At 40.8% G+C, this 23,799-nt stretch overlaps 2 long non-coding RNA genes across 2 annotated transcripts; one reads left to right on the top strand and one right to left on the bottom strand.

The window, feature by feature from the left end:
- Positions 1–1,655: 1,655 nt before the first annotated feature.
- On the bottom strand, positions 1,656–6,839 carry LOC139447231 (uncharacterized). Its single transcript, XR_011652015.1, has 3 exons — positions 6,704–6,839; positions 6,368–6,449; positions 1,656–1,733 (listed from the first exon to the last, which is right to left on the bottom strand). It is a non-coding gene; the product is annotated as an uncharacterized lncRNA (long non-coding RNA).
- Positions 6,840–7,214: 375 nt separating this feature from the next.
- LOC139447154 (uncharacterized) lies at positions 7,215–9,043 on the top strand. The gene is made up of 3 exons (XR_011652012.1): positions 7,215–7,290; positions 7,764–7,822; positions 8,967–9,043. It is a non-coding gene; the product is annotated as an uncharacterized lncRNA (long non-coding RNA).
- The last annotated feature ends 14,756 nt before the right edge of the window (positions 9,044–23,799 follow it).

The raw sequence follows: 23,799 nt of genomic DNA, 5'->3' as shown, positions 1-23,799 counted from the left end.
CTGTCTGGACGGATGGATGGGTGACTGGATGAATGGATCAATGAAAGTCCATCTTGTATATATATTGTATTGTTAACCAAATGCAATCTAAATACCGATGCTGTCATCTTTCTTGACAATGCAATGTAGTTGATATTACTTTGAATTTATGGATGAAATTACTTTTGACCTCACGATGATTATGAATCAGTGTATAACATCTCAAGAACATCTTCATCCTTGCGTCGTCACCGCGTCACCACCGCCATAGCTCCTATGTCTAACTTAACACAGAGTCTCTCCCGCTATGTGTAGTAATGTGAACGAACAACGAAGTTATTGTAGTGAATGGTCCCAGGGTATGTATGATAATAGAAGATAATATACTGAGTCAAATTAAAACATTTTAAAAAGTAATCCCATATATTTTATACAACGGTCAAATGTATCAGAGAAGGTAATTTTTATCATTCACAGCAAAAAAAAGTGTAGGTTTCCGTCTTCCGGAAACCTTCCGGATACCTTCCCATTTTGGATCCGGCCCGGATACCTTCCGGAAACCTTCCGGAAACCTTCCGGAAACCTTCCAAAAAAAATGTCAAAATTTGGGGGGTGCATTTTGTTCACTTAAGTGTGAAAAACATAAAAAAATTAACTTGAAAATACCAAGCAATTTGAAGGTTGTTGAAGGCATCTGGAAGGTTTCCGGAAGGTATCCGGATGCAAATTTTCTTCATGACTTGCTTCTGGTAAATAATGTTAGCCTGTGCATTACAGGTACCTGTTGTAATATTCTGTGTTATTTTAATGGTAAATATCCTGTCCGCCACCATGATTTTGTTGCAATATTGCTAAAAGTGGCAAAACAGCACTCTCACTCAGAAAAAAATGGAAAGTCATTGGCTATGTGCTTTGGCATTTGGCCCTGGTGAGATTAACAGATTAGTTTGGAACGGTATCAGTACTTGTTATATCGGGACAGTGTAGTTTCATGGGAATATAAAACAGAATACAATTGTCCCAAATTGGTGCATAAGACTAATGGCATCCATAGAAAACACCTAAATAAAGTACAGAAAAAATATCAATGTCATTTGTCTACTAAGGTGGAACTACAACTTTTGTTAAGTATTTATAGTAGGAAAACATTCAGGGCATTAGTACATTTCATATTTGTTCAGCACCTATGTTATGGCTGATCAGTATTATATATCTTTATGCTAATGAAGCAAAACAAATCATGTTTTTGGAAAAAAATCTTATTTATTGATTATATGGCATTTCATTGGTACATATCACAAATTGAAATTTGATCAAGCAAGAAGAGGAACTAGCATAAAGTAACCAGTGGTGTTTGCAAGGCCTTACAGAACAGACGTTTCAATGCCATTTTCTAAATAAACAAATTAGTCAAATCTCAGAAGAATTTTATTGAAGAAGATTATCTAAAGTCAATTATGTTTCTGCAGTAAACCACAAAAATCATTCAGATTTGTATGGTCAGAATCGGTGTACACAACCTGGACATAGTCACAGTGCTTTGGCATAAATTCCTTCAGACTTCATTAGTGTCATTATAAAACCACCTACAATCACACTGATGTGGCATTATTCATTCAGAATCATCACTTTCTGAGGTGAATCTGTTGGTTGTTATCTGGAGTACTGTTCATCTTCCGGCGAGTCCCTTGTCTGAATTGTGTGAGCAAGATCTTCTTAAATGTAGCTGGTGTCAGATTGTGAAATCCAGGTACCTGAAACATTTCATAACATCTTTAGAAACTTGTTAGTCAAAAGTTATGAAACACACACATATTTACAAATGTTTAAAGTTGTTTTCTCAAACAGTGAGGTATTGACAATTTATCTTGCAACTGATATTTAACCAATCTTTGAACATGTAAATAAGCCATTGCAAACAGAAAAGTGTTCAGAAAATACAAAAATGTATCCGGTCTTCTAAAACAATACCACAAGGTTCACCTGAATTTTGCTTGAATGTTTGCATTACATCAAAATGTAAGGAAGGGTAAACAAGACTATGCAAAACTAAGTTACATAGGTTCTTATACATAAATATATAAATGCAACTATTCATAATTATCAAAACACATGTCATGTAAGTGATCTCAAAATACAACATAATGAGCGAGTGAGTTGGTATAGTTTCATGCAGCTTGTTAGCAATATTCCAGCTATGGGCTTCACACATTGTACCCATGTGGTGAATTGAACCCGGGTTTCAGAGACTGTTTCACCCACTAGGCTACCCTTGCACACCAAATACAAAAGAAAGTATATTAGGAATTCAGACAATAGATATTCTCACCAAATTCATTAATTCATTAATGGAAGCTATATTGAAATTCAAATTTCGACAAATTTGGATGAGACTGTAGAAGCATTTATCTAAGTTATTATGGATATTAAATATCTACCGTTAATTGGTAGTCCATCATAGACAGTGATAAGAAATTCTACTGAAAAGTACAACCTGAACCATCAACTAAAAACTATGTATATTACATTAAAGGGGCCGGTCATGTATTACCGGTATGTTCTCATTCATTTTTGACACAACCCTCCCTGAAAGAAAATGCAAAGCACTTTATATTTTATTGTCCATTTTGTCAAAAGTCTCCCCTAGAGACTCTCACATTTTGGGGTGACCCTCCCTGTTTGTTCTGATCTGAATTCAAATATTCATGACTCATTATCATATTTTATCATTCATCCTATCTTTTTTGAAAATTAACTAAATGAAGATTAACAATAACATGCAAATCTGCCAAAATATTGGCCTGGCAAAGTTTAAATTAATCATAATTACTGTTATAAAGTTTTGGATCCATCGTCTGTTTCTAAATACAGTGAAACCCAACTTTGACTTGTGTGGCATTGTTGAATCATCTACCCAATGTTCTTTATGCATTGATATGCATCTGCACAGAGTGGTCAAAGTCTGTGTCTGACACATAGTGTGCTACAAGGGAGACATCAGTTTGTGTCTAGCCAAACTGTCTGATAATCTCAAGGGCTGCCTTGGTAGCATCAAGGGATGTAGATAATCCTCAATATACATAAAACAAGTGACATCATCTCTTCTACAGAACACATGATCAAAGCCTGCCCCACCTTTGATGTTTATTACCTTGCTACTCTAAAAACAGCTAATTAGCAAAATGAACTCAATGTCAACTCATTGTGGACTAGGGATTAACAGGGCAATTAGTGTCGGGTGGGTATTAGTACTTGCAATTGTCTGTTAATTACTTAATTGAGTAGTGACGGCTTAGTCAGTTGTGCCTTTACAACTGCTATTCAACTTATCCAGTCAGTTTACTATGTAACATGCTTCTTGGGACCAAGGAAATGTATCTTGCTGGATAACAGTTTTTTTCTAATTTATCAGAGATCAGAAATAATAATAATGACGTTTTTGATGTGCATTTCTTTGTTGTGTTCACTAGGATGATGGTGATGGTGTTTGAATTATTAGACACTATTTATTCCAAAAGAGGAATAGGGTTGGTGAAGAGGCAAAGCTTATTTGAACAAAATATATATTGATATACAGAAACTGTACAACAAACAGATTAACTGTATCTACAGTTGAAACTATCATGATGCAAATTTTCACTGAATCAAAGTCATATCTTTTCAAGACTCAGATCAGGTTGTAGTGATTGAAGGTCACATTAAACTTGCTAATTTCAAATCATTCATTCCACACTTATGATTTGGTTTGTTGTTTTATGCCGCACTCAAGCAATATTCTGGCTATATGTAAATAATCGAGTCTGGACCAGACAGTCCAGAGATTGACATCATGAGCATCGACCCACACAATTGGGATCAATGACATGCATCAACCAAGTCACCGAGCCTGATCGCCACCTGATGGCGTTAGTCAACTCTTTAGATGAGCATTGTCGCCCGTTACGGAAAGTATTAGGTTACAAATATCCCTTGTAGAACCTTGCAACATGTTTAAATGACACATTGAAAGGCCATTGTGAAAAATTGCACCATGTTAGGATTCTTAAATAAAGTTTCAGCTTGACATTGAGTACTTTAAACTTTAAAGTGAAAAATACATTCACAACAAGTGAGCTGTGTCTGCCAATCAGAGTCGGTGAGTAAATTGGAGTAGGGGACTAATTTCGAAGGTAAACTTGTTTCAACGTTTAACAACTACATGCATTTGTGTTTGTATGAGACGATGTGTGTTTAATTCCATATATTTTACTTCAAAGCATGTTATCACAATAAATTGAGTCGGGTATAGGATAAGTTGGAGTAGAGGCTAATTTCTATTGTAAACTTGTTTTAACATTTCACAATTATTGGTCTTTGCAAGTTATCAATCCTAGTTTAATTTCATTTATTTTACCAAGGTAAAAAAAAAAAATAGGTGTCATTTTCGTCAAGTAATAATCGCCGTTTTCGCTTTCGGCGAGTATTTCGCCAGTCAGTGCTGTTTTGCTAAGGTGTCATTTCAGCTATAACCCGCTTATTGCACATTATTAGTTTCAATTTATATTAATAATCATTTTAACCACTGTAATAAGTAAAAAATGAAATAAAAGTATATAGAAAATAAACAAGCACTTGTTATAAAATGTGCATCCGCAGGCAATATTTATAAGATAATCCTGCATGTAGCTGTGGCCATCACACTGAAGATGCACTTCACTTCTTTCTCATATGTCCAAATTACAATGATTTAAGACAGAATATGTACTATTATGTTAAGGGATATGATCTAAATTCAATTCTATTAGGTAATCCTGAAAGGACGTCAAAAATAAACTTAGAAATTCTTAAATCAGTAGAAGACTACATTCAGCTATCCAATAGGTTTTGTAATTGTACATAGCATCTTAAATTTATAATACTATTCCTTGCCGTATATTGCAGTACACTATTACTACTAAAAATGCGACCTGACAGCGCCGAAAACGTAGTTTCTATAATAAGAACATGTATATAATTGTATTCCTTGACTGCACTTTTGTCATATCATATTGTATTCTAATTCTGGAGCGGTATTCAAATAAGTTTTTGCTTGTTTACCCATCCAGTTCACATATAAATGTTTAAAACAATATTTAGTAAACAAATAATTTAAACTCATGCAACAACATGGCGTGTGGAGACGATAGACCACTGAAAAGAGCATATATATGCACATCCAATGCCCCGTGACATCACAAGGCATTGTTTTGCCAGTGTGTCAGGCAACAGAATACTACGAATTACATCACAGGGTACTGTGACCTGTTTCTAAAGGTAAGTTAGGTACTGTATTCTAAAGGTAGGCCCAAAATTCTAGACAATCCAGTGATTGATATTGTAAACATCAATCCACACTGTTAGATGGTCACTGTCAGATGCCATGAACCAGGTCATCGAGCCTATCACCTGATCTATTAGGTTATCTCTTATGGGTGAGGCTAAAACGGCACCTCAGCAAAATGTCACTGATTTCTCCAACGAAAACAGCACCTTGATTTGGCAAAAAGGGCTACTAATTGTTGTCTGTTATCTGGAGAGACATGTTGATTCCTGGCCGAAATATATATAAAAGAAATTTCTATCAAATTACTATTTATTTCCTACTTACTAAAATAAATATGACATGTCCAGTTTCTTGACATTTTCGCCAGACTCAGGTTCGGCTTGACATTGAGCTAATCTGAGTAAAGCTACTTAAAACTTCAAATCATGTGATCTTTCAATGATAAGTTTAGTTGCACCTCCCAATCAGAATCATGAGTAAATTTGAGCAGAGGCTAATTTCTAATGTAAACTATGTTAAGGTGACTAACATTTAACAATTATTTGTGTTTGCAAGTTTAATTGCATTTATTTTACTTCAAAGAAATCAAAGCATATTATATTTTCACAGTAAGTTTAGTTGCATCTCCAAATCAGAATCGGCAAGTAGATGCTAGTTTTTAATGTAAACCTTTTTGAACATTTCTCAGTTATTTGTGTTTACAAGTGACCATGCAAGTTTAATTTCATGTATTCGGGCATATTCAGACCCAAGGTAAAAAAAATAACAAGGTGCTGTTTTCACCAGGCAATAGTAGGCGAGGTACTATTTCCCTTTATAGTATAACCCTCTCTTACAACTAGCATAGGTTGATGGGGACCAATTCCAACCCGGAATCCCCAAATGAGTGGGTATGGTTTTACGCTGTTTTTAGCAATACCACAGTAAGGGACACCTGACATAGACTTCACACATTGTACCCATGACAAGAATCGAACCTTGGTCTTCAGCACTTCAACCACTAGGCTACCCCACCGCCAAAATTCCCAACATGATAAAGTTGTCATCACGGTATTCTTCAACAAGTTCAAGTGAAAATATCCATACCTTTCAAATGTCTTATCTTCCACTTCACAATGTTCACTGTTGCAAAACTCCTGTCATTTAATTTGTTCTTGATTATTCACACCTGCAAAAGTAAGTTTAGTCGGTACGGTATGAACTAAAAAAATGAGTCACTATAGAGTATCTAGATAAAGGAATATAAATAAGCAAACATATTTCTACATCATATACATTAACAAGGATTAACATAAGTTAGGTAGATTGCTTATCCTACAAAAATTAAATCACACATTTACTAACATATATAAAACAGAATAAGTGGCTTACAGAAGATAAATAACTTTAATACGTGATCAATATTATTAACATATTCCTTACCTGAATCAGAGACCATATAACAGTCTATGTATTATGGTCTCTGTCTGAATATGTCACATCTTCAGCTCCCTGCAATCGAGGTTGTGAAACATTTCTGCTGTAGGAATATTACATCCGCTGGGATATCCCTTGTCACACTGCCTGGCATGGTAGGCAAACGCATATTCCATACACCACATAGGTATACTTCCTAATACACACTGTCGAAATCCCCGCGGCTCCCAACATGGCCTGTATGAACTGTAATCGGCCAACCTCGTCTCTTTCCGTAACTGCTGCAGAAATGACCGCTCGTCATTCGTGACCAACTCGTGTTATTCCGGGACAAGCAAGTCTACCCATAATTCCCTGTATGGCCGAGGGCGCCATTTTGGAACACAAATGTAAACAAACACTCAAACCTCGTGTAATCGATGTACACCGTGATGCTTGATTGCAATATGCTTACCTCGTGTACATTGTTCTCAATCACCTCTAACTCGGAAATCCCGGTCGAAATCCACCTGAGCCATCCACAACGAGGACGTCAAGTATTTCGAAAACTCGATTGACAGCCGAAGGAAGGAAGAGCAGCTTGCAGATGCCAGGTACGTAGCAGGGCTTCGAGACATAATGTTCCATGATTTCTATACAGAGATCTTATGGAATGGATTGATTTAGATATTTTCCTGATCTCCATGTTACTACTGTAAACGTCAAGGGCCTTTTAGTTTTGTTGTTTTCGGAAACCCTTTGTTATTATTATGGTCAAGTGTTTGTTGTGACATGGTATTTCTATTTGGGCTTGCACAAGAGCTACAGGTGCAGAACTTTTAAGGGTCGTGTCCTTATTCTCAACATAACGCTGGGATTTGATGATGAGGGTTAGTTACCAAGGGTATAAATCTGGCAAAGTGCATGTCAAACAAAACGTGGCATTCAATTCCAATCATGTGTTGCCACCTGAACCACCTGAAAGTGAGATATGGATTACAATGAATAATGGCAGCTTATCAATCTTTAACAAATTCACACTGAAACATTGAAAGGATAAAGACAAGTTAGTTGTTTTCTGTTTCAGCATGTTCAGGGTTTGTGGGCAGGTTCACAGACATCCTCAGGGAGGATACCAAGTATTGAGTGAGTATTTTTGTTTGTGATAAATACAAACTACATGTATTCATCATGGTATATTTCAATGTAATGTGAAACATCACACTCACAATAGTCCAGCTCTGTGATGGCAGCCTGTAAATAATTGAACATGGACCAGGCAATCTAGTGATTGTTATTTTCAGCAAAGATCCATGCCCTCAGAGTATGATGACAACCTAGTCTGACCACTCAATTCATTAGTTGATTAGTGTTTGCAGCGGTAGAAACTAACACTTTCAGTCCACTAGTCCTAAAATGATAGCATATAGCAAAACCTTTAAAATGTCAAAATGACTAGTGCCAATTTCTAACCCTGGTGTTTGGATGTTGTGTTTGTGTGTGTATGTATGAGTGTATTTAGGTTGGTTTGTTGTTTAACGCCGCACTCAGCTATATGACGACGGTCTGTAAATAATCGAGTCTGGACCAGACAACCCAGTGATTCATATCATGAGCATCGAGCCACGGAATTTAGATCAATGACATGCATCAACCAAGTCAGAGAGTCTGACCACCCGATCCCGTTAGTCGCCTTTTACGACAAGCATAATGGCCTTTTACGGCAAGCATGGGTTGCTGAAGACCTAGTCTACCCCGGAATCTTCACGGGTCGAGTGTATTTAACTTTAAATCATGAATCTTATACTTGTTTCTCTGTGCTTTTACAATGTAACCCAAATTTTCTCTGGAATAATAAAGTATTCTCTTATTTATATCATTTCTGAAGTGTCATATCAAGGTTAGATCTCTGTCAAAACAGTGCCATGGAAAAGCCAAACAAATAGCCTAGAAATAAAAGTAAATACTGCATTGCATTAATCTGCATTTCAAGAAAATGTGGCAATAATTCATGGAATGATATTCACCACGGTGAGGATCTCTCTGCATTGTCGAACAAGTTATTTCCTATGTAATGTATGTGTTGAATGACCCTGACTTTGTTGTCAAAATATTGTTTTAACATTTGTTAAATATGGGGATAAATGTCATCTCTGAATGTTTGACATGAATAATTATGATTAGGGTAGTTCTAAGTCGGAATCACAACCGTGGTCTTTTCATTTGAATCAAATGTACAACATGTACAGTTTGGACATTTCTGTGATGTGAATGCTACTTATGTTTGTAGAATGTCCGGATGAATAAAAGAGACAGTCATCCGTGCAGCATCAATGCAAAGAAAGACCATAGAAGAGCAACAGTGAGTGGTAAATATTTTGAAATTATTCTGTTTGGTTCATATGGTTATTTTGCAAATATGTCTTCAGTTTGTTCCTTATCGCTGTAGGCACGGATGTCCTATTATCTAAGGCACTACAATTTTCTGTGCAGAGTTGCATCTCTTGGGCTTAGCCGAAACCTATTGTCATGGGTTCAAATCCTGGTTCTCCCCGATTATGTTGCTAGGTTTGTCAGCATTATACACATACTCGTGGGATTCATCAAAGACCTGCACCACTTAGGACTTTCTTCCCACATCAAACTAACATGCGGTGATATATCTGGAATACTGTTCAAAGCAGTGTTAAAGCCAAATCATTTATTTAACACTGCATCCAGCAATAGTTTGGCTCTATGACAAGGATTGTGAATATATATTTTTCCATGTTGATGAGTTGAAACGATCACTAAATGACATCTCTTAAAAAGATTCCCAGCATTCCAAGCCTAATTAATAGATAAGGTTGTGATTGAGTAGGCTCATTGATCACATGTAATCATACCACAGTGATGTGGGATATTGTTCATAATAGTTATCATCGGTTTGTCTGGACCGAGTTCATAACATTAGTCACTGGTTTGTCTGGTTGAGATTTGAGATGTGATTATCTTAAATGTTTGGCATATAACAAGACTCACATATGACAACTTAAGTGATTTTGCTGCCTTCTATCTGTAAGTACATGTGGCAACAATTCTTTTTGATTGCTAAAATCTTTTTACATAATGCTGCAGAAACTGAAGTCCTGCTTGAGATCCCTGGATGAGTACTCCAGGTTGACCGTCTGGAAGGACCAGACAAGGGAGTCCTAAACAGAGGCTGCACCCCTTTAGATATCAGAGGTGATTTGCAGACAGCGATGATGAGGGTCCTGTTATTTCAATGGAGGCCGACCGAGAAATTGTATGCCAAATGGTACTGGGACACACAAAGGCTGGTCTGGCTAATGTGAGAAGACCAACCAATGCCAAGCTGGAGTGGAATTCTTCCAGGACATTCAGGAAATTCTTGTAAACACTTGTAAGGAATGATAAATGGGACTTATTGTCTTTAAATGTGGACCCAAACACCAAATGGAAAGTTCACAATTCTACTAACACAATGCAGCAGAGATAGAGTCTAACTGGTATCCCCTCCTCCTGGTTCCTGTTCATCCATGGCAATATAGAAAGAAAAGGAGGATTGAGGGAAAGTAAGTTATCTGGACTTGTGAACATAATCCGTAGGTACTGTCAAGCGAACAGTTATCACACTCTGTTATGAGTATTGAAGAATGGGATGAAATTGCATACTGCATCAGGAACCATCATGTGAACACTGTTCAATGTGCGATAAATTTGCTCTGAAAACGTCTGATGACACATTGATCTGTTATGTCAAAGGTTAAAGTCACAACCAGACAAAAAGTTTGTTTGTGGTCAAACTCTTCCTTTGGGCAGGGGTCGAAGTTGGAAAAAGGTTGTGTGTGATCTATATATACTACATTTTTCCTTAAATTGCCTTTTCTACAGAAGTCTTAGTAACTCTTATACATATACTGGTTACATTACTTCCATATTTTGGTCAGTGATATGTTGAATTCTACCAAAGGACTGCATATTTGGTTTATGTGCTGGATAGCTCTTTGAAATGTTTTTTAAATATTTATCACTGATATTGAAGGTCAAATTCACACTCAAAAGTGATAACTCATGAGGGGTTGAAGTGTAAGATCAAGGCAACAGTGAAGGGGTCATTCATAAAGTATTTCTGCAATTATAACTAAAATGCCTATTTCTGGAGATATTTGTGAAGTATTAAGCACATCGTTGTTATATTATTTGAATACACATATATGTGCAGTGGTTACAACTCCAGTGTCAAATTAACTGTCAATCCCTTTTAATAAAATAATTCACAGTAACTGAGGAAGAGCTTACTGTAGTACCATAAAACTAGGGTGAGGCAAATGTCAATGAAGTTAGTATTTTGGATATAACAAGTACATGTACTGTTACAAATAGTCTTATTATCATCTCACTAGCACCAAAGGCCCAAGTGAGCACATTGTCAATGACTTTTTCTTTTTCTCAGTACAAACTGGAAGTCTGAACATGAAATTTAAGGATATCATTATACAAGAACTGATGTTTGTTCATTAAATACCATTAACATCCGAAAAGGACAAAATATGAAATTGAACAATTTTCTTCTCCAAAAATGTTTTAGGAGGATATTTACCATTAAAATAACACATAATATTACAACAGGTATCTGTAATGCACAGGCTAACATTATTTACCAGAAGCAAGTCATGAAGAAAATTTGCATCCGGATACCTTCCGGAAACCTTCCGGATACCTTCCAGATGCCTTCAACAACCTTCAAATTGCTTGGTATTTTCAAGTTAATTTTTTTATGTGTTTCACACTTAAGTGAACAAAATGCACCCCCCAAATTTTGACATTTCTTTTGGAAGGTTTCCGGAAGGTTTCCGGAAGGTATCCGGGCCGGATCCAAAATGGGAAGGTATCCGGAAGGTTTCCGGAAGGTTTCCGGAAGACGGAAACCTACACTTTTTTTGCTGTGATTAATGTCCAAAGAAGGATTTTAATTAACGGTGGTAACCATAATTTGTTCCAAGCACCTACGGTATGCGGTAATAACATCAACAGTTTAAATCCCAAGTCCCAAGCACGAGAATCTGATGGCACACAAGTTCAGTAGTGTGTATGGCCACCATGTGCGTTGACAGCTGCCACACATCGCCTCCGCATGGACCTTGTGATGCTTGTGAACACATGATTGTGAAGACGATGCCATTGTTGCTGCAAAATGGTGCCAAGATCTTGCAAATTCTGTGGTTGGTTCTGGAGAGTGCACAGACTTCTGCCAAGAGCATCCCAGACGTGTTCGATGGGATTGAGGTCGGGAGACCTTGACGGCCTGTCCATGACGTTGACTCCCGTATTCTTAAGGAAATTCCTTGTCAAAATTGCTGTGTGGTGTCTGGCATTGTCGCATTGGAAGATCAAACCGGGTCCATGTGCTGCCATAAAAGGCAGAAGTTCTGGTGCCAGTACCTGGTCGCGGTAAGCAGCAGCGTTGAGGTTGCCACGGATGACAAGAAGCCTGGAACGTGCAATGCCTCTGAAAACACCCCACACCATGACACTTCCGCCTCGAAATCTGTCAACTTCCTGTACACAACACTGGGCGTAACGTTCATGACAACGCCTCCACACCCTTGCCCTACCATCAGCAAATCGAAGATTAAATCGGGATTCATTACTGAAGACGACTTGATTCCAATTCCTCCATCCATCCAGTCCATCGTAAGTGTCGCTGTGCCCACAATTGACGTTGACGTCTATGTAATTGAAGGTGAGAAGTTCTCAGACGGTTTCGAACAGTTTTGCGCACTCAGTCTACCCCTAAACAGTTCATTTCTGGTTGATGTAGCTGTCAAAAATCGGTTACGGAGGTGACGTAAGACAATCTGACGATCCTCTGCATGTGACGTCACACGTGGTCGACCTGGCCGAGGGCGATCAGCGGTGGTATCCGTTTGCTGTAGACGCGTCTGTAAATCGCAGAGGCTTATGCAGGGTAATGGAGAGACACAAAAGCATGCTGTTCTTTTACAACCGGATTTATTCCAATGATGGTCCACATGCAATCAGTGGTTATGAAGATGATGAAGATGATACCCTTAAACACAATATTCACAAAATGTAAGCAAACATCATAACCAATAGATCATTAAAAGAATACTGCCATTATACATCCATTACATGTGTTTGACATGCGAATCAATAAGATATAATGTGAACACTTACTTTACATTTAGTACGGTAAAGCATGTTATGGAGGATATCTCCTCAGTGAGGATGATATCACTGAATACACTACAAAGCAATTAAATAATACTATATTAAGCAATATAACATTACAGTAGTATAGACAATTATGCCATGACATGTTGACATAAATATATGTATAACTAAGGGAAGTAACCCTCACCTCGTCTAAGGGACGGAGGCCAAACCACAAGATGTCATCAAAACTGGTCATGCAGTATCTTACGTAAGCTGATAAATGATATATAAGTACATGAATCTTACTGGTATGGTAAACATCACATACATTGTATACATGGCATGTGAAACTCATCTAGCAGTATAAAAATCAACATTTTTAGGCATTTCATATGTATGATAAAATCAACAAATATACTGTTTTGGTATTTTACACTTTCTTGATAAAATAGTACCAATACATGCTTAAATCTAGTACACTCATTATGCATATACCGCAATGGTAACATCTTACAATATTTAAATATATATTGCACTAACATGAATATACTGATAATTCATGTTTATAACATATACATGATATACTGTTCTTATGGAACATAAATGACTTAATAAGAGTGTACTAAAATACATTACATATACGAGAAACCTAAGTACAATGATAATAAATATATTTAACTCACCCCAAACTGAACTGTCCTTTCCCAGTGAGAGTTGTGACTAGAAATGGTGCACATAGTAGAGGTATGAAGTACATGACCAAGGTGGTCATGTGACGCGGGAAATACAAAGCCAGGCCAAGCTGACCAGCAGAGAACAATAGGCTAGGCTGAGACCGCAGTAGCCTTAGCACAAAGAATCAATCACCACATGTTAGATTATGTTACTGAGGTGTGAGTTAGTGGACTAAGTAAACTAATTTATTTAATAAATACACTAATCCTAACATACCTATGTTTTGGATAAGTTTATACTAAACTACTTTTAAAATAATCCCAAATATATACATCCTGCCACACTACAACCCATCGTCCTTGCGACTTCAGCTACGGACGTTCCCGTCTGCAACATGCCGATGGCACGTTCACGTTGCACATTGAAAGGCGTGGCATGACAAATGGCCGTAAAGACTTTTGTTTTCTTGTGTTTTTCTTTTTTTTGTTAATGACTGCTAACAACTATGGCTAAAAACACGTGCGTTATTATGGTCACGTGAAAAACCACTTTTGCCACTATAGTGCTGTGCACATGATTTTGATCGATTCATCTGCACAAAAACGGGTGTTATCTGAAGACAATACGTGGCCATTACTGTTTAAATACACAATAAGGGCCCACAATGATAACTGGTCAAAATGTTACAATTTTAGGATTGTGAAGTTTCTAATTTGGTTCAGTATAGAATGACGACTGATAATACCCTGGATCATCACACATGTCTTTCTCGAACGGTATTACTGGCACCCTTAACTTCACCATGGTTCGCGAGAAGGACACGGGATGGGCTTCGATGTGCGAGCTGAGCTTGTTCTACTCCCACGTCATTGTGTTTGGGCTGATGCAGGCTTTCGGCGTCAGACACGTGGATCTGATTGGTCATTTCAAAAGTTGACGGGGTGACACTGCATGGATCGGGTCTCTCCGTGGCCTGGTATCGTTGTTCGGTCCTCCTTTATGTGATTCATGATGTGATCAAGTTAGAATATACTCTTAAATGTCTTAGCAATCAGAACATCACATCACCTTAAATGAATCGATTACCTATTGTTAAAGTGCCTGCACCGTTTCCGACTTCACCGTATCTTTTCGAATTGGTGACATGTTTGTTGTTTGTTTGTATGTTTTATTTGTATGACTATATGTGTCAGAAAACTGAGTAAACTCTGAACACTAAGTACACACTAAACACTAAGTAAACTCTTAACACTAAGTAAGGATAAGAATTTATGGATGAATAACTTCTGTATTACAATTAAGAGCGACGTTTCGGTGTAGGTTCTAACACCGTTAAGAAGTTATTCACCCATAAATTCTTATCCTTACTTAGTACTCCAACTTCTAAATGCCTATCAAAGAAGTTATCTTAACACTAAGTAAACTCTAAACGCTAAGTAAACTCTATCACAAATGCCCCCCGGTGTTAATAATGCACTTCAATGGGGGCAGTCTGAGGCATCTCAATTTTCTGTGCAGAGTTGCGTCCCGTGGGAGTGCCAGAAACGTCAAGCTCACTCACTAACTCACTATTACAGAAGCAGGAGAAGAGACGATGTACTAGCTGCTGCTTTCTTCTACTCGAAGATCCAGTCCGCTGTCTCGGCGTTTACCGTATTCATGGTTGGAGCAATCCTCTGCGCCTTGGCTTACTTCATCTCAGTAAACCATCTTCCAGACCTGGCGAATGACCTGGATATCCTCGAGGAGAAGTGTACGTGGTTGACATCGCTCGGATATCCGACATCCCATGTGTCAACAACGTTGCTTTTCTTGCTTCGCCATCGTTCTCTGCCGTATTGCCACCATGTAGTGTCCAAAGTTGTTGTCCTTCCCGACATTGATGACGTATTCAACATTTATTAGGATTTACATTGGTAACCTACTGCCAACATGTTAGAATAATAATCTGTAATCACAGTGTAGTGTTTGTAATCTATTTGACTCGAACTAAGATATCAGGACACATTTTATACCTGTTTTAAAGGTATGTGTATTTTCATGCTAATTGATACATACAATGACCCCATATAATAAGTGAATCATTATTGTATCCTACAATGTGACTCCGATAGATGTCCCTTGATTAATGGAGTTTCTGGTGTTTTATTTGTGTGTTTGTTTGCCGTTTAATGTCCACTCAGCAATATTCCAGCTATAAATAATCGACTCTGGACCAATATCAAGTGATCCAGTGATTGCCCAGATGACCATCAATCTACGAAATTGTGATACGATGACATGCATCAACCAAGTCAGCGAGTCTGACCACACGATCCCGTTAGTCGCCTCTTTCCAGCGTGGGTTCCTGAAGATCAATTCTATCCCGGATCTTCACACGGGATGTACTCATTAACCAGTCAGTAGGCAATGAGGTGCAGTGTTACAAGGCCGTTATGATATAGCGTAGATATCGTAGTATGTGGCGTAAAACAATATCAACTGCTCTCAACGTTACCATAGCATCAAGGCAGCGAAAAAATCACACTCTACTATAAGCGTCCCCTTGAACGCGAATGGGGTGCGAATATTCGCGCCTCGTTCGCGGTAATGGGAACATTTACTTGTTTACAACCATTCAATACAAGCATTACTACATTATAAGAAACTCATTTTATGTTGTTTTCACAACAACCAAACGCACTTAAACCATGATCACAAAATACATTCCTTATTTACGTATGCCACTTCTGCTTCGAGAGTACAAAGACTGACAGTTCGCGGTGTCATAGCTTTGAGAGTTCAGAAACGACAGTTCGCGGTAACTTTGCTTCGAGAGTACACAGACGACAGTTCTCGGTGTAATAGCTTCGAGAGTACACAAACGACAGTTTGCGGTGTCATAGCTTTAAGAGTACACAGACTACAGTTCGCGGTATCATTGCTTGAAGGTAAACAGACGACAGTTCGCGGTATCATAGCTTGAAGGTACACAAACGACAGTTCGCGGTGTCATAGCTTTAAGAGTACACAGACGACAATTCGCGGTGTCATTGCTTGGGAAGTACACAGACGACAGTTCGCGGTGTCATAGCTTTAAGAGTTCACAGACGACAATTCGCGGTGTCATTGCTTGGGGAGTACACAGACGACAGTTCGCGGTATCATTGCTTGAAAGTACAAAAACGACAGTTCGCGGTATCATTGCTTCAAGAGTACACAGACGACAGTTCGAGGTATTATAGCTTCGAGAGTACAGAGACGACAGTTCGCGGTATCATTGCTTGAAAGTACACAGACGACAGTTCGCGGTATCATTGCTTCGAGAGTACACAGACGACAGTTCGAGGTATTATAGCTTCGAGAGTACAGAGACGAAAGTTCGCGGTATCATTGCTTCGAGAGAACACAGACGACAATTCGCGGTGTCAAAGCCTGGGGAGTACACAGACGACAGTTCGCGGTATCATTGTTTGAAAGTACACAGACGACAGTTCGCGGTATCATTGCTTCGAGAGTACACAGACGACAGTTCGCGGTATTATTGCTTCGAGAGTACACAGACGACAGTTCGCGGTATCATTGCTTCGAGAGTACACAGACGACAGTTCGCAGTGTCATTGCTTCGAGAGAACACAGACGACAATTCGTGGTGTCAAAGCCTGGGGAGTACACAGACGACAGTTCGCGGTATCATTGCTTGAAAGTACACAGACGACAGTTCGCGGTATCATTGCTTCGAGAGTACACAGACGACAGTTCGCAGTGTCATTGCTTCGAGAGAACACAGACGACAATTCGCGGTGTCAAAGCCTGGGGAGTACACAAACGACAGTTCGCGGTATCATTGCTTGAAAGTACACAGACGACAGGTCGCCGTATCATAGCTTCGAGAGTACAGAGACGACAGTTCGCGGTATCATTGCTTTGAGAGTACACAGACGACAATTCGCGGTGTCAAAGCTTTGGGAGTACACAGACGACAGTTCGCGGTATCATTGCTTGAAAGTACAAAGACGACAGTTCTCGGTGTAATAGCCTTGAGAGTACACAAACGACAATTCGCGGTGTCATAGCTTTAAAAGTACAGAGACGACAGTTCGCGGTATCATTGCTTGAAAGTACCCAGACGACAGTTCGCGGTATCATTGCTTCGAGACTACACAGACGACAGTTCGCGGTATCATTGCTTCGAGAGTACACAGACGATAGTTCGCGGTATCATTGCTTCGAGAGTACACAGACGATAGTTCGCGGTATCATTGCTTCGAGAGTACACAGACGACAGTTTGCGGTATCATTGCTTGAAAGTACACAGACGATAGTTCGCGGTATTATAGCTTCGAGAGTACAGAGACGACAGTTCTCGGTATCATTGCTTCGAGAGTACAGAGACGACAATTCGCGGTATCATTGCTTGAAGGTAAACAGACGACAGTTCGCGGTATCATAGCTTGAAGGTACACAAACGACAGTTCGCTGTGTCATTGCTTGGGAAGTTCACAGACGACAATTCGCGGTGTCAAAGCTTGGGGAGTACACAAACGACAGTTCGCGGTATCATTGCTTGAAAGTACAAAAACGACAGTTCGCGGTATCATTGCTTCGAGACTACACAGACGACAGTTCGAGGTATTATAGCTTCGAGAGTACAGAGACGACAGTTCGCGGTATCATTGCTTGAAAGTACACAGACGACAGTTCGCGGTATCATTGCTTCGAGAGTACACAGACGACAGTTCGCGGTATTATAGCTTCGAGAGTACAGAGACGACAGTTCGCGGTATCATTGCTTGAAAGTACACAGACGACAGTTCGCGGTATCATTGCTTCGAGAGTACACAGACGACAGTTCGCGGTATTATTGCTTCGAGAGTACACAGACGACAGTTCGCGGTATCATTGCTTCGAGAGTACACAGACGACAGTTCGCAGTGTCATTGCTTCGAGAGAACACAGACGACAATTCGCGGTGTCAAAGCCTGGGGAGTACACAGACGACAGTTCGCGGTATCATTGCTTGAAAGTACACAGACGACAGTTCTCGGTATCATTGCTTCGAGAGTACAGAGACGACAGTTCGCGGTATTATTGCTTCGAGAGTACACAGACGACAGTTCGCGGTATCATTGCTTCGAGAGTACACAGACGACAGTTCGCAGTGTCATTGCTTCGAGAGAACACAGACGACAATTCGCGGTGTCAAAGCCTGGGGAGTACACAAACGACAGTTCGCGGTATCATTGCTTGAAAGTACACAGTCGACAGGTCGCCGTATCATAGCTTCGAGAGTACAGAGACGACAGTTCGCGGTATCATTGCTTGAAAGTACACAGACGACAGTTCTCCGTGTAATAGCTTTGAGAGTACACAAACAACAATTCGCGGTGTCATAGCTTTAAAAGTACACAGACGACAGTTCGCGGTATCATTGCTTGAAAGTACACAGACGACAGTTCGCGGTATCATTGCTTCGAGAGTACACAGACGATAGTTCGCGGTATCATTGCTTCGAGAGTACACAGACGGCAGTTCGCGGTATCATTGCTTCGAGAGTACACAGACGACAGTTTGCGGTATCATTGCTTGAAAGTACACAGACGACAGTTCGCGGTATCATTGCTTCGAGAGTACACAGACGATAGTTCGCGGTATTATAGCTTCGAGAGTACAGAGACGACAATTCGCGGTATCATTGCTTCGAGAGTACAGAGACGACAATTCGCGGTATCATTGCTACGAGAGTACACAGACGACAGTTCGCGGTATCATTACTTCGAGAGTACACAGACGACAGTTCGCCGTATCATAACTTCGAGAGTACAGAGACGATAGTTCGCGGTATCATTGCTTCGAGAGTACACAAACGACAGTTCGCGGTATTATAGCTTCGAGAGTACACAGGCTACAGTTGGCGGTATCATTGCTTCGAGAGTACAGAGACGGCAGTTCGCAGTGTCATTGCTTCGAGAGAACACAGACGACAGTTCGCGGTATCATTGCTTGAAAGTACACAGACGACAGTTCGCGGTATCATTGCTTGAAAGTACAAAGACGGCAGTTCGCGGTATCATTGCTTCGAGAGTACACAGACGACAGTTCGCGGTATCATTGCTTCGAGAGTACACAGACGACAGTTCGCGGTATCATTGCTTCGAGAGTATACAGACGGCAGTTCGCGGTATCATTGCTTCGAGAGTACACAGACGACAGTTCGCAGTGTCATTGCTTCGAGAGAACACAGACGACAATTCGCGGTGTCAAAGCCTGGGGAGTACACAGACGACAGTTCGCGGTATCATTGTTTGAAGGTAAACAGACGACAGTTCGCGGTATCATAGCTTGAAGGTAAACAGACGACAGTTCGCGGTATCATAGCTTTAAGAGTACACAGACGACAATTCGCGGTATCATTGCTTGAAGGTACACAAACGACAGTTCGCGGTGTCATAGCTTTAAGAGTTCACAGACGACAATTCGTGGTGTCAAAGCTTGGGGAGTACACAGACGACAGTTCGCGGTATCATTGCTTGAAAGTACAAAGACGACAGTTCGCGGTATCATTGCTTCGAGACTAAACACAGACGACAATTCGCGGTGTCAAAGCCTGGGGAGTACACAGACGACAGTTCGCGGTATCATTGCTTGAAAGTACACAGACGACAGTTCGCGGTATTATAGCTTCGAGAGTACAGAGACGGCAGTTCGCAGTGTCATTGCTTCGAGAGTACACAAACGACAGTTCGCGGTATTATTGTTTGAAAGTACACAGACGACAATTCGCGCTGTTATTGCTTCAAGAGTACACAGACGACAGTTCGCTGTGTCATAGCTTTGAGAGTACACAGACGACAGTTCTCGGTATCATTGCTTCGAGAGTACACAGACGACAGTTCGTGGTATCATTGCTTCGAGAGTACACAGACGACAATTCGCGGTATCATTTCTTCGAGAGTACACAGACGACAGTTCGCGGTATCATTGCTTCGAGAGTACACAGACGATAGTTCGCGGTATCATTGCTTCGAGAGTACACAGACGATAGTTCGCGGTATCATTGCTTCGAGAGTACACAGACGACAGTTTGCGGTATCATTGCTTGAAAGTACACAGACGATAGTTCGCGGTATTATAGCTTCGAGAGTACAGAGACGACAGTTCTCGGTATCATTGCTTCGAGAGTACAGAGACGACAATTCGCGGTATCATTGCTTGAAGGTAAACAGACGACAGTTCGCGGTATCATAGCTTGAAGGTACACAAACGACAGTTCGCTGTGTCATTCCTTGGGAAGTACACAGACGACAGTTCGCGGTGTCATTGCTTGGGAAGTACAGAGACGACAGTTAGCGGTGTCATAGCTTTAAGAGTTCACAGACGACAATTCGCGGTGTCAAAGCTTGGGGAGTACACAAACGACAGTTCGCAGTATCATTGCTTGAAAGTACAAAAACGACAGTTCGCGGTATCATTGCTTCGAGACTACACAGACGACAGTTCGAGGTATTATAGCTTCGAGAGTACAGAGACGACAGTTCCCGGTATCATTGCTTGAAAGTACACAGACGACAGTTCGCGGTATCATTGCTTCGAGAGTACACAGACGACAGTTCGCGGTATTATAGCTTCGAGAGTACAGAGACGACAGTTCGCGGTATCATTGCTTGAAAGTACACAGACGACAGTTCGCGGTATCATTGCTTCGAGAGTACACAGACGACAGTTCGCGGTATTATTGCTTCGAGAGTACACAGACGACAGTTCGCGGTATCATTGCTTCGAGAGTACACAGACGACAGTTCGCAGTGTCATTGCTTCGAGAGAACACAGACGACAATTCGCGGTGTCAAAGCCTGGGGAGTACACAGACGACAGTTCGCGGTATCATTGCTTGAAAGTACACAGACGACAGTTCTCGGTATCATTGCTTCGAGAGTACACAGACGACAGTTCGCGGTATTATTGCTTCGAGAGTACACAGACGACAGTTCGCGGTATCATTGCTTCGAGAGTACACAGACGACAGTTCGCAGTGTCATTGCTTCGAGAGAACACAGACGACAATTCGCGGTGTCAAAGCCTGGGGAGTACACAAACGACAGTTCGCGGTATCATTGCTTGAAAGTACACAGTCGACAGGTCGCCGTATCATAGCTTCGAGAGTACACAGACGACAGTTCGCGGTATCATTGCTTTGAGAGTACACAGACGACAATTCGCGGTGTCAAAGCTTTGGGAGTACACAGACGACAGTTCGCGGTATCATTGCTCGATAGTACACAGACGACAGTTCTCCGTGTAATAGCTTTGAGAGTACACAAACAACAATTCGCGGTGTCATAGCTTTAAAAGTACACAGACGATAGTTCGCGGTATCATTGCTTGAAAGTACACAGACGACAGTTCGCGGTATCATTGCTTCGAGAGTACACAGACGATAGTTCGCGGTATCATTGCTTCGAGAGTACACAGACGGCAGTTCGCGGTATCATTGCTTCGAGAGTACACAGACGACAGTTTGCGGTATCATTGCTTGAAAGTACACAGACGACAGTTCGCGGTATCATTGCTTCGAGAGTACACAGACGATAGTTCGCGGTATTATAGCTTCGAGAGTACAGAGACGACAATTCGCGGTATCATTGCTTCGAGAGTACAGAGACGACAATTCGCGGTATCATTGCTACGAGAGTACACAGACGACAGTTCGCGGTATCATTACTTCGAGAGTACACAGACGACAGTTCGCCGTATCATAACTTCGAGAGTACAGAGACGATAGTTCGCGGTATCATTGCTTCGAGAGTACACAAACGACAGTTCGCGGTATTATAGCTTCGAGAGTACACAGGCTACAGTTGGCGGTATCATTGCTTCGAGAGTACAGAGACGGCAGTTCGCAGTGTCATTGCTTCGAGAGAACACAGACGACAGTTCGCGGTATCATTGCTTGAAAGTACACAGACGACAGTTCGCGGTATCATTGCTTGAAAGTACAAAGACGGCAGTTCGCGGTATCATTGCTTCGAGAGTACACAGACGACAGTTCGCGGTATCATTGCTTCGAGAGTACACAGACGACAGTTCGCGGTATCATTGCTTCGAGAGTATACAGACGGCAGTTCGCGGTATCATTGCTTCGAGAGTACACAGACGACAGTTCGCAGTGTCATTGCTTCGAGAGAACACAGACGACAATTCGCGGTGTCAAAGCCTTGGGAGTACACAGACGACAGTTCGCGGTATCATTGTTTGAAGGTAAACAGACGACAGTTCGCGGTATCATAGCTTGAAGGTAAACAGACGACAGTTCGCGGTATCATAGCTTTAAGAGTACACAGACGACAATTCGCGGTATCATTGCTTGAAGGTACACAAACGACAGTTCGCGGTGTCATAGCTTTAAGAGTTCACAGACGACAATTCGTGGTGTCAAAGCTTGGGGAGTACACAGACGACAGTTCGCGGTATCATTGCTTGAAAGTACAAAGACGACAGTTCGCGGTATCATTGCTTCGAGACTAAACACAGACGACAATTCGCTGTGTCAAAGCCTGGGGAGTACACAGACGATAGTTCGCGGTATCATTGCTTGAAAGTACACAGACGACAGTTCGCGGTATTATAGCTTCGAGAGTACAGAGACGGCAGTTCGCAGTGTCATTGCTTCGAGAGTACACAAACGACAGTTCGCGGTATTATTGTTTGAAAGTACACAGACGACAATTCGCGCTGTTATTGCTTCAAGAGTACACAGACGACAGTTCGCTGTGTCATAGCTTTGAGAGTACACAGACGACAGTTCTCGGTATCATTTCTTCGAGAGTACACAGACGACAGTTCGCGGTATCATTGCTTCGAGAGTACACAGACGACAGTTCGCGGTGTAACAGCTTTGAGAGTAAACAGACGACAGTTCGCGGTATCATAGCTTTAAGAGTACACAGACGACAGTTCGCGGTATCATTGCTTGAAGGTACACAAACGACAGTTCGCGGTGTCATAGCTTTAAGAGTACGCAGACGACAATTCGCGGTATCATTGCTTGAAAGTACAAAGACGACAGTTCGCGGTATCACTGCTTCGAGACTAAACACAGACGACAATTCGCGGTGTCAAAGCCTGGGGAGTACACAGACGACAGTTCGCGGTATCATTGTTTGAAAGTACACAGACGAAAGTTCGCGGTATCATTGCTTCGAGAGTACACAAACGACAGTTCGCGGTATTATAGCTTCAAGAGTACAGAGACGACAGTTCGCGGTATCATTGCTTCGAGAGTACACAGA

Source organism: Haliotis cracherodii, unplaced genomic scaffold, assembly GCF_022045235.1.
Source record: "Haliotis cracherodii isolate W230 unplaced genomic scaffold, xgHalCrac1.p SCAF_7, whole genome shotgun sequence".
NCBI lineage: Eukaryota > Metazoa > Mollusca > Gastropoda > Lepetellida > Haliotidae > Haliotis > Haliotis cracherodii.
This window is presented reverse-complemented; position numbering and strand designations above follow the sequence as displayed.